Genomic DNA, 12603 nt, shown 5'->3' on the forward strand with positions numbered 1-12603 from the left:
AAAAATGTGTATTCTCCATTATGTTTTATTGTGTAGATGAGATGCCATTGTCTGGAGATAGGCATGGGATATATAGAGCAAAGGCATATAGGGAGCAGTGTTGGTGAAAATGTCTATTTTTATATGGATAGACATCTTTTATGGTAGTCATTGAACCACTATATTTAAGTGGCAATTATTAACTTCTATTTCATACACAGAAACAAAAGAACATTAATTGTGGACCCAAGATTTGCTATTTATTGCATAGTTAATGGAAAATACTGAACCATTTTAACCTCTGAGTTCAGATAGAGGGTTTGGCAAAAAAAAAAAAAAAAAAAAAATCTATTTACTCTTTGATCCCTAAGCTTGTATAGTTTACAGTGAGAATTCCTATAAACAAAACAAAATTATCTCAATGCATTTAGTTCCTTGGTTCAGATAAAAATAATTTGAATAGCAAGGGTTATGTGTAGGCATGTTTGTAAATATACAAAGGAGGAAGAAGGGGAAGTATTGATCTGTATTCAGATTTATTCTGCAACCTATGTTTAGTGAGAATAGTGCAACAATATCCTCATCTGTAAAATTTATAACATGGCCAATATTTTGTGATATCAAATAAGATGACTATAAATATCTGAAAATTAAATACTCTTCTGAAACTTCAAAAAATAATAGAGGGGCATATAGGGAAAACTATACCTATTGCAAACTAATTACAGTTAGTAGTATTTTAACATTCTTTCATCAACAGTAATAAATGTACTATACCAATACTATGAGTCAACAATGGAGTGGGGGTAGTTAGGAGTATGGGAGGATTTGAGTTTCCTTTTTTTTTGTCTGCATTTCTTTTCTGGAGTAATGAAAATGTTCTAAAAAATAGAAAAAAAATAATTGTGGTGATGGATGCACAGCTGTATGATGGTACCAGGGGCAACTGATTGTTTGATTGTACACTTTGGATCTTTGGATGATTGTATGGTATGTGAACAATCTCAATAAATTAAAAAAATTTGAATTAAAAACAGAAGACAATACCTTTAATCTCATTATGCCAAATACTGTATCGGTAACCCCTGCTTGGCCATTTCTAATTTTTTTTTACTTACAGCTGCTTTGGGTTGCCTAGCTACTCATTACTTGGTTCTCTGCTGAGCTATTCTGTGGAATTCTCTACCTGAGAAATTTAAGGTGAATTCTTGTTTTGTAAAGGCATGACCCACAGCAAAATCCACTCAGAGCCAAGACTCAGGGTAATGTGAATCAATTCAGTGAGGATTGAGAATGTCTGCTCTGAAGGCCAGGTGGGGTAGGACTGACAGACATTTCAAAGCGACTGCCTGCACCATGGGGTTTTAGGCCATGAACAAGACCCTCATGCCTTCTCCAAATACCTTCTTCATCAACAGATTTATACAGAAATCCCACCATTCTCTTCAAAGTATTGATCCATTAAAAATGAAAATCTCCGTAAAGAATAGACAGTGTTTTACACTGTTGTCTATAGTGCAAATCCTCATGGAAATGAGCAGTTTGAGCACATTTGTGAGAAGTGAAGGGGGAAGGGAAGTCCCCACTGCATGTGCAGGCCTGGGGTGGGAGAGCAGTACCCCACAGGGAGAGGGAGCTCGTCAAAAGCAAATTCTTTCACTCGATGACTTTAATTTATTTTGTACCTTGCTGAAAGGACTTAAATAACATTTCTCATCATTTTAAACACATGACTGGAGATTATGAACAAAGCTCTTTGTCATAACTACTATGTCAAAAATGTAGGTAAACTGATACCACAGTGACAATAATGCCTGAACCACAGGCCTAGTGTTCAAATGACTATGTTTGTAGGTGTCATTATATGAGCATGTATTCTAATAAATGTAATAAATGTTCCTGTCCAATGATGCTTTTATTGATAATTTTGATAGTACCAATAAAAGACTATTACTAATTTATTAAAATGTAATATCCTTTGGGGGGCAGAAAACAAACAATAATTGATGTCTACATCTCCTACCATACCTATAACAGAACCTGGGAAATATCAGGAATGCTTCAACTATTAAAATTTATTTTAAATAAGATTTTAAAAAAATCTAAAAAGACTAGGTTCAATTAGGAGTTTTTATGTTTAGTCCTACTTCTTCTTAATCATAATCTTGGATTATTTTCCACAAATATTTTTAAAAATCATGAGTCATAGAAAAGCAAGCTCCCCATTGGAAGTACAAACAGCTATAGCCTTTTTAGAAGGTCATTTGGTTAATATGTGCTTTTTCATCTTGTAAATAATTCCATAAAACCATCAGTACTGATCTATAGAAAATTTCAACATTTAGCTGCTCAGTGATGCTTGTGCCCCTTATACTAATGGGCAAACAGTGCTCTCCCACTGAACATAGTCATATGGTAGTTTTCCAGCCTTATTTAGGATGTTAAGTTAGTGTGTGCACTTAGTTGATCTTTTTTTGCTCTTCTGCCATTCGCTATAGCTGTTCTGGCAATTTCCATCACACTTTGCATAGACCATCACTTTCTCCAAGAGTTCAAGAGTCAGTTCTAGCAACTTGTCAGCTCCATCTTCCTGGGTCCTTGCCAAGCAATTAAGCATTCAAGAGTGTCCCCATATCTATGAAATCGTCCTTATCCAATCGTATGCAATGGCCATCTTGATCCAATTCCCTCGTGGTTCAAACTCCTGCCAGTGTATTTTGGCCAGATCTGGCAACACTTTCATGGTACCATTTTCCTCCATTTTCAGGCCCAGGATTCCATTTCTCCACCAGTTTATGCTGTGATTTGACTTTTAGTGGCCAAAGAGAGGGGTGGGAATATATCCTTAAAAGAGGGGGAGGCGTTATCTTGCAAGGCAGAGCCCTCTGCGTCACCTTCAAGCAAGGAGGAGTATGAGCCTCTTTCAAAGAGGTGTGAACCATTACAACAAGTCCAGATGGTTCATGAATATCTTGGGTTTCAAGGTTTAAAATGTACCAACCTGAAAGTCTCTGCCCAAAAATCTTAGGGCCCCCTCCTTCCAATTGGAACCCTGATTTTGGCATAAAGACATGCCATGCCTGAGAATTTAACCTTCTCTGGAGTTCTGTTGCTCTTATAAGTAGGTCCTCACTCAAGATTAAAGTCTTCATATGCTGCTCTGGAGGCCCTCTGGCTTCCACACTGAACCATTAATTGTCTTTACCCAAAGCATCAACTGTCCTCAACAACAGTAAAATTCCATAGTCCTTATAATTACCACTTACCAGAACTTCTAAAGCATCTGGGATATTGTCCTACCAATGCATTTCCTTCCATGGATATCCCATCCCAGTTCATCAAGAGTGAAGGCTTTAACAATTGCACCACTGCAGTATAGGGGCTACCCATTCACTACCTACCACCCATGGTGGGTTCTCGTTGGTCCTCATTTCAACTGGCTGGTGGGGGAGCCAGCTCCAGGATCTCAATTTAGATTCAATCTCCTCAGACCTCTCCACATACCAACTCCTTTAGGTCAATTCCCTTGAAAGTCTGAGATAGAGATTTGTCTGTAGGAAGTTTAGCTGGGAATGCCCAGGGATCAAAACCTGTGGGAAAGTGAAGAAAGTAAGACTGGGCAGTGGGAAAAGCTGAACTATGGTGCACTCACACAGAGGCCTCATCCTGACAATAAGGAGCGCTGGATTCAGGCTGGCCCTTCAGAGTTGTATTGCCTTGAGGCAAGGGGAGATGAGCCTTTACTCCTGTTTGGGAATAAGTTTCTTAACTCTGAAGAATGGATCTGAGCAGTGCAACATAGCATCCGGTACACACAAAAAACTTTCACGTGCAAATAACAGAAGAGAAGACACATTTGTAGCTGCAATACAGAAGATGGCAATGCAGGTGCAAGTTCGATTTGATGGGAGCAAGATAAAGTAACTCTTTTTTAATGTCCTCTCTCTGTGAAATACAAAATGAGGATGAGCAAGGAGCTTTTGAGGAAAGAAGCAAATGAATAAACACTTTTAGAAGCAGAAGAGCAAATTGACAGGGGAGTAAAGTAGGACTGTCAGGCATCCCTAAGAGTTACTTGAAATATATTGTCATGAATTTGAATGAAACTAATAAGCATGTTTGTTGCTGTTTTTCAGTGAAGTTTGTTATCTCAGGAATAGGCAGGGAGTAGACAAATGATGGATTTAATGAGATTGAAATTTAGTCACGTGAGTTTAGTGGTGGGAGAGTGGGCAATGGAGTTAAGATTATATGGAAGAGCATATTTTTATGAATAGAATCTGAACTGAGGGAGAAAAATGAAGACATGAGGGACACCAATGAACAAGAGAGACAAAAATGAGAGAGTCCAATGATTGGAAGTTCTTAAAAAATTAAATAATTATAGATGTGGGTGATACTAAATTTAGCAAGCTAGAAACACAGGAAATGCAGAGGTGATAGTGGATTAGCTAAAAGAGACAGGTACAACAATTAGCAATGAAAATCTGTAGAGTACTTCTGCAGGATTGGGTATCTGAGCTGGAGTTGAGGAAGTGATCACTGGAAAAGAGAAACTCTAGGATATGAGAAGCCTGAGTGCATGGTGGGGTATCGATGTGTTTCTGAAGTCACCAAAAGAATGATAGGACTGTGGTGGTAAAAAAAAAAAAAAAATTTAAGAAACATGTTAAAATTGTCAATGAATGGGGCAGAGTTATCAGGCAGTTGGTAGATACTAAAAAGAGGAATGGCAGTTAAATAGTGTATCTTACAATCCAAAAAGCTGGTGTTTTAAAGAGAATGAAGAATTCAAATGATCTTGATGTAGTAATAAAAACAAGAAGGACAATGCCCCATCTCTAGACCCTCTGTTCTGTGGGGTGTAGATAGAAAGAAAACAACCAATTAAAAGGGCTGTAGAGGAAACAGTATCTTCAAGGGATGGTCAAGTTCAATAAAACAAGCAAAGAAAGGGGATGTTTAGAACAGAGATTAAATATGATACAAGATTGTACTTATACACGAGTTCCAGTAAGCATAGTGTGTCCATGGTGGTGTGGGAGACCAATGGGCCTGGTAAGGAGAAGGATAGCAATCAGGGAGACGTGAGGGATTAAATCAGATTAGAGAATATCAAGAGTCAAATGGAGGTGGATAAAGATGATCATAGATGTCCTCAGAAGTCTGGATTCCTGATGAAGACTAGGATCAGGGATGTGCACAGCATGAAGAAACAGGAAAAAGCAAATATCCAGTTTCATTTACAGTCTTCTTCAAACTCTCTCTTGGAAGTTCCATTGGTATGGAAGCTGGGGTTGGGCTGTCTCTCAGGATCCCAGGTATCTCTTTTTGTCTTTCTTATTTCTGCTGTAAGTAGAGTCATGACCAGGTAAATGAAGTCAATCTTAACAGTTCAACCACTAGCCGTACTTACTGTCCCTGGAACTAAGTTGTGCTCATTGAAGTCTTGCCCAGGGTCCTTAACAGAACTCGCTGTGAGAACTACTTTTCTCTTTGGTGACAGGGGCATTAATTTCTGGGCCCACGTCCCCTGCTTTGTCAAGGAAGTCTAGCTGCTGAAGAGAGAATGAAGCAACCCACAGAAAGAAGCAGAGTAGGAAGAGGACAAGGAGAATTTACTGCATTGCAATTTCTGAATCCAGTTGTCTCTAAGGCCAATGCTGATCACACCCTATTTCAGGATGATTGGAGAAAATCCAACACACTGTACTTTTTTATTACTATTATCCAAGTTGGATTTCTCTTGGTAGCAAATAAACATATCTGATTAGTACATATATTCAAACAAAATACATTTTAGTTTGTTCCAGATCCTATACTTGAATGTTATAAGTGGAATGACCTTGAAGGATCATCGAATCCATATCTTTGCCTTCAGGCAGAATGACACTTAAGCCATCCAAGAATGCATGTGGATTTTCAATAAATACCATCTGTTGGTGGCATATGCCTGTGGGATTTGTATGTGTAAATTACAATTACGAGATAGTCAAAAAATAAAAAAATAAGAAAACAAGTATACATTTCCATTGCCTGCTCTGGAAAGTGGTGAGTCATATTAAAGTGTGCATACTTTGTTTCTCTTTTTGAAAGGGCATTACCAATTACTTGAGAAATTGATTTTAAACAAAGTTGAAACTGCCTTCCTGAAACAGAGTATCTCAAAAATATCTTATTTTCTTTCAGTTTTATTCAACTATGATAAACAAGTATTTTGATTTTAAAAAGTCTTGTCTTTGGCAAACACTTGTATTCTACTATCGTCTGGGCCACAGGAGAAGAAACATAAGTTCATGAAAAATTCACTCTTCCCAGAACAGTAATGACATCATTTCTGATGTTACCAAAGGTGTTTCCAGCAAACACACACTCCACAAACCACGGCAATGCTGGCCTCTATTCCATGCGAGTCAGGGCACAGTGATCAATACTCAACAAATAATAAAAAATTTTTCTAAAACTGAGGAGAGAGATTAGCTTTAGGACCTTCAAAGAATACTACCAATAATAATTAGGAGAAAAAGATAAAATGTATATCAAACCATAACACATGAGGTAATTTAACATTCCATTATCCTCAACACCATATGAACATGTAAGTTAATATTTGGAATCAGAGTCTATCTGCAATGGCATAGACAAACTTGGGAGAGCTTATTTCAGGCATTATTCTGTGAAGAGTGAGGCTGATGACAATTATTCACTCTGGAAAGCAAAATAGTGTGCAAGAATACTGATGGAGTCCACTCGATTCACGTGCTTCTGTAATGCGGCCTGAGAGAGGTCTTTAACTAGGACTTTAGGAAGACGAAGGGGGAGAGAAAGAGAGAGAGAGGGAGTGGGTTAAATGAAATTTAATGTTTCCATTCTGTGCAATACACAATTACTTAGCAAATTAAAATAATATGTGTTTGCATAAAAGTATATATTTGTGTATGTATGTCTGTCATGTGTATGTCTGTCTCCCCGTGCCCACATAACCCTTTTTGTAGAATATCACAGGGAACAGTGTTCCAGACTATTTTTCTCAGAATTCTCCAAACCAGAATGGCACTCCAGCACTTCATCTATAACAGATACCAGTCACTGGATAACTTAATAGTAGTAAAATGTGATATTCAAATCAAATAATAAAACTTGTTTCTTTGTGCAATTTATCTCTATATGTAAAATGAGAGGAATCATATTTTCTTCAAAACACTTTTCTTAACTCAATAAGCAAGCAATTCTCTCCTACTTCTGGTGGAAAGTGAAGCCAGGTTATTTCACAGTCAATAGCTCCAAGAAATAAGATTTTATCTTTTACTTCTCAGCTTCATTTTTTTATAAAGCATATGTAAATAATTAAATAATATTTTGTGTGCTTTGAAGACTCATTTATTGCATGTTCTGTATCAGGATATTGACATTATTAAGAACTTTTAATTTAAGTACGTACCTTTACCTGTATTTCTCAAAATAGTTTCCTCTGAACACTAGTTACAGGAAAAATTTGGTATGAAGTTTTTGTGGAAAACATATACGGAAAATGCTCCTATTAATGTATTGAAACCCCAAAGACACACATACACACACAAGCAAAATATAATTATGTAACTTTATTTAATCATGCATTCCCCAAACTTACATTACCATAGACACTCTAAAAGGAACACTATGGAACACAAAATACGTGGAGGAAACACCAAAAAACACCTTGAGAAAAACACTGCAGTACACACTAAGAGCAACATCACAGAAAATGGAACACGCTGAGGAAAACTACATAGAACACTCTGAGACAAACAGCATAGACAACTTGAGGGAAATCCCACTGCAATTAAATTAACTTTTAACAAGTTTAATCTTTATAGAAATGGATTACATGAGAAAGTACAATAAAACCAGCCAACATTTACCCATTCAGTTATGTTAACATTCTTTCCTCACTGGATAATTGGAGAAGCCCTTGGCCAACAATGGCTGAAGACAAAGTCTCTCATGCTCTTTTACTCCCTTCTCACCTCTCTACCCAGTGTTCAATATGCCATATGACAATTACTTATGTATATTGTACCTGATATAATAATTGCAAAAAGTTCTCAGATTCATTATCTGTAATTGCACTTAAATTCAGTCTCTGAAGTATGTTTTCTGTAATTTAACTGAATAGAAGTAGGAGAACAAAATGGAATCAAAGAACTCTAGCTGGGTTTTAAACAAGATGTTTGGTGCAGGAGCTACCTTGAAAAAAGCTACTAGCTTTTATGCACCCAGTGATGGAAAACATCATCTTCTTGACCTAAAAGACAAAATAAGTTGAGCAGTTCAGTCTAGCTTTTTTTGGAATCTATTAATATTAAAACCTCCATCTTCACGCAACAGGTTGATCCCCAACTTTTGCTCTTTTCCTTGTTCCAACAGACTTTCAGTTCAACTTTTGGCTTTTTTTTTTTAGCATTATTCTAAAACATTTTCCATCTCTGTTTGGATCTTCTAAGAGGCTGAAAATATCACACATATATGCCAACTGTTATGTTCGTCCTTGTGTTCCTCTATCCTACTTTTATTATAAACTTTAGAAATGTCTACTTATGCCAGTTTGAATATATTACGTTCCCCCCTAAAGCCATGTTTTAATCCAATCTTGTGGGATATTTGGACTAGGTTGTTTCCATGGAGATGTTACTCATCCAATTGTAGGTGAAACATTTTGATGAGATAGTTCCATGAAGATGTGGACCTGCCCATTCACAGTGGGTCCTAATTAGATTACTGGAATCCTATAAGAGACCTCACAGACAGAAGGAGCTCAGAGCAGCTGAGAGAAATTTTTGAAGACGCCCAGATGCTTGATATGGACAGAAGGATGTTTGGAGATGTTAAACTAAGAGAAACCCAGAGACATTTTGGAAAAGGCCATTTTGAAATGCAACCCAGGAGCAAAGAAACAGCAGATGCCAGCCCCATGTCTTCCCAGCTGACAGAGGTGTTCCAGATGTCATTGGCCGTTCATCAGTGAAGGTATCCTCTTGTTGATGCCTCAGTTTGGACACTTTATGGCCATAGAACTGTAAATGTGTAGCCAAATAAACTCCCTTTATAAAAGCGAATCCAGGCAGATATCCTTGACATTGTTGACGTTGCCTTCACCTGTGTGTGCCTGGAAATGGCAAACTCAAATTACAATAGCAGCAAAAAAAAGTATTTGAAGAGGAATTAGAGGAGGAACATGTGATAATCACATTAGTTCCAATAAAAGAGGAACCTAACGAGGGGCATCAAATGGAACCAAGTAATTCAACTGCACAAGTTAAACCAAAGAAGTCTAGGAAAAAGGATAAAGTTCATCTTCCTCGAATGAGCAATTCAAAGCTTGCTCAAAACATAAAGTACCAACGCTTCCCTTGCCAACCATTTTGCCTCCAGTTAATAAGGTACATCGGGACACATTGCAGAAGTGGTACCAACATTTTAATTTGAGTACTGATGGCCTGAAAATAGAGGTTTATCTGAGGCTCCAGCAACATGCTTACCCTGAGCAAAAACGGGATATTTCTGACATACCAGAGGAGGCTAAGTTGCAGTTATGTTCAAAGAAATGCAAGGTGAAAACCAAGACAGCAAAGGATCAGAAAAGTTGTAAGAGAAGGGAGAGAGAAGAAATGACTAATAGAGTTAAAGTGATAACTTCAGCTCAGGAAGCAATATTGGCATTGTGGTCAAGAATTGCTGCAAGAGCAGCTCAGCCTAAGACTGTGAATTCATGTCCTATTTCTTCTTCTGTAGAGACTTTTTTGCTTCAAACCTCTGGTGTCAGATGGTGTGTGGTCCATGGCCGAGTTCTCCCTGCAGACACCAAGGGTTAGGTTCACCTGCAGTTCCATGCACAGCAGGCCTGGTTACCTGACACTCGCAAGAGGGTGATCTCTCTCTCTTTCTGTTACCAGCCTGTGCTTTCCCATCTGCGGACGTAGAAGATAATATGTTGTGCCCTGAATGTGTGAAGAGGAATCAGAAGTTAATGAAAAGATTAATTCTAATGGGGAAGGAGAAGTGATCTGCTTTGAACACACCGACATCTCTTTTTTTGGATGCACAATGTTTTAATAAACAGCAAATGGCCGAGAGCCCATAGCTAAATTGACTTGCATCCCAATGACTGCTGTGTGCTGTGTTGTGTCCTAATCATCCTCAGTGCTGCCTGCTTTCTTGAGTATAAATCGGAATTTCTGGATTCTGGACTTAGGGTTTGTCAAAAAGTGGCTGCTACTGCTACTTTTTCTGAGTTGGGTTTAAGAAGAGGTTTTCCCATTTGCTCCAATTAAAGTGTCTCCCAATGTATTGGTTCCATATAAATTACTATTAGAAAAGAGTTCCATTACAGAAAAAGCATCAATAAATATTTTAACATTAAGTATGTAGCTATATAGAATATGTTTTGCTCCTTTAAAAAATGTTCAGTTGTGTATAATATGTTCACAATATTCAAAATGTGCTTAAGGGTATACAGTGAAATATTTCTCATTGAAATATTGACACAGTTAGCCTTGTTCAGTCATATTGTGTGTGTGTGTTTGTACAATGAAATTTCTACAAATGGATTTACTGTTGAATAAAATTCCTACAAGTGGAATTGCTGACTGAAAAAAAAAAAAAAAAGCCAATCCATTTCTGGTATTTTGCATAACAGTAGCATTAGAGAAGCAGAACACTGCCCATCTGAACTAAAAGACCTCATCAGCTCATTGGCTTTTCGTTGGTTATTTTGTGATTGCATCCTTCCCCTGACTATTTCTAAGTGAACCATTCCATCTGCACTAATCACTGCAATTTTTAATACTGACCTGTGAAACTTTTGCTTAAGACTTTGGTTTAGCAGCAATAAAAACATGAATAAGTGAAAAAAGTAGTTTCTAAAGAAAATAACAATGACCATCTCAAAAGACATTAGAAAAGAGGGGAAAATGTCCCAGTATAGAATCCAGAAGTTTCTGTTTCTGTTTTGTTTTGTTTTCAGGTCCTGCATTATGTCACCATTTGGCTATTTTTAGGTTAGATAAGCTTTTCCAACAGATAACCCAAAAAGGAGATAAAGCAATGGATCAATAATGATTGAAAACAATATTGCACTATATTTTACCACAGAAGTTAATTATGTCCTGAATGTGGTTTTGTATTTATTGGCTCATGCTAAGAGAACCATATTTTGGGTTCAAGTCTTAGGCCAATTAGCCCTGTACAGTTTCTTAATCAGAAACAAAGTCACTAATCCAAGCCAGCCATCTCAAAATTGCTCAGTGGTCCACTGGTTGCCTAGGCAAGAGAATACAGATGGATCCCCACAAAAGAAAAAAAGATCACTGGAAAAACAGCTCACCTAGTGATTAATGTCATTTTCATACATATTAAAGAATTTTTTCATTCATATTAGACACTTTCAAACTTTTTGCCCTGCCTCAAACCCACCAGAATTTATGCATGCAAATTCTTTTTCCTGGTAAGTCACTTTCCCTTCTTTGCAGTGTTATATCATATGCATTCTTCAAGAAAAGTCAAACGTACCCTCCTCCAGAAAAAATTTCATGATCTACCCCTAGCTTCAGAAGGAGTTAGGACACCCTGTTCTCTAGAAAACCTTCACTGATATGCTACTTCTCTCCTCCAACCCAGCGTTGGAATAGGAACTTCTCTTATATACCCTATACTTAACTTTTTCAATGACAGTTAACAATAGTTTATCACAGCTTGATCACTTACATCTATTTGTACATCTTCCCTAGAAGACGGTGCTTTCTGAATGGCAGGACTATGTATTTTTCTTGTGTGTTTTCATGTATTCTGCAAAAAGGTATCTTCAAAGAATTGGAAAATAAGATGAATGCCATCTTTTACACTTAAGATTTAAAATCATTATAAAATAGAAGTAAATACATCTTTTTATTTTGCAAAATCAGATCTATCTACTCTGAGCCTACATACACACATATCTGTTTGGCCAAAAATTAGTTCTTAGTAATTTGCAGGGGGGGGTGCACTCTCCCCCTCACTAATATCAGGAATCCCAGACCAAACATTAGATAAACCAAAACATTCAGGAAAGCCATTCTTTTCGGTGCACTCAGGTCAGTGTCCATACTGCCTGGGACTGCAGGGTGGCTTTCTGTTCCCATGATAAGCCTGGGCATGGAAGCCTTTTATCACAGGCTCAGTCCATTGGCCTCTTTGCATCATTTGGCAGAGGCTTTTTATCCCCTTAGCAAGCTGCCCCGAAGCCCATTGCAGGCACCCCACACACAGGGAGTCCGTGACCACCTGCTCATCCACCCAGGCTCCAGGGCGAGGACTCTTAGATCTTCTCAAACCCAAGCCCTCACCTCTGCTCACATCTTTGCCTTTGCAAAGTCCCTAGCTTAACTCTTCTCAAAGTGAATTTTCCCCTGGGGAAGGAGAGGTAGAGTAAGTACAATTTACCTTCCTTATACAGTGCTGGCTTCTCTTTCCTGAGGTCTCAGTGGGGAAAGGAGATGTTAACACCAGGTAGTTTCATTTTACGTTTTATTACTTCACTTATTAAGAGTCCTTCAGGGGGAGGCGGGGCAAGATGGCAGACTGGTGAGCTGTATGTTTTAGTTACTCCTC

The 12603-nt window shown here is 37.8% G+C and overlaps 1 pseudogene; it reads left to right on the top strand.

Annotated features, from left to right (window-relative positions):
* The first annotated feature begins 9130 nt into the window (after positions 1–9130).
* LOC119511282 lies at positions 9131–10021 on the top strand (annotated as a pseudogene).
* The last annotated feature ends 2582 nt before the right edge of the window (positions 10022–12603 follow it).

The sequence above is a fragment of the Choloepus didactylus genome, chromosome 16 (assembly GCF_015220235.1).
Source record: "Choloepus didactylus isolate mChoDid1 chromosome 16, mChoDid1.pri, whole genome shotgun sequence".
NCBI lineage: Eukaryota > Metazoa > Chordata > Mammalia > Pilosa > Megalonychidae > Choloepus > Choloepus didactylus.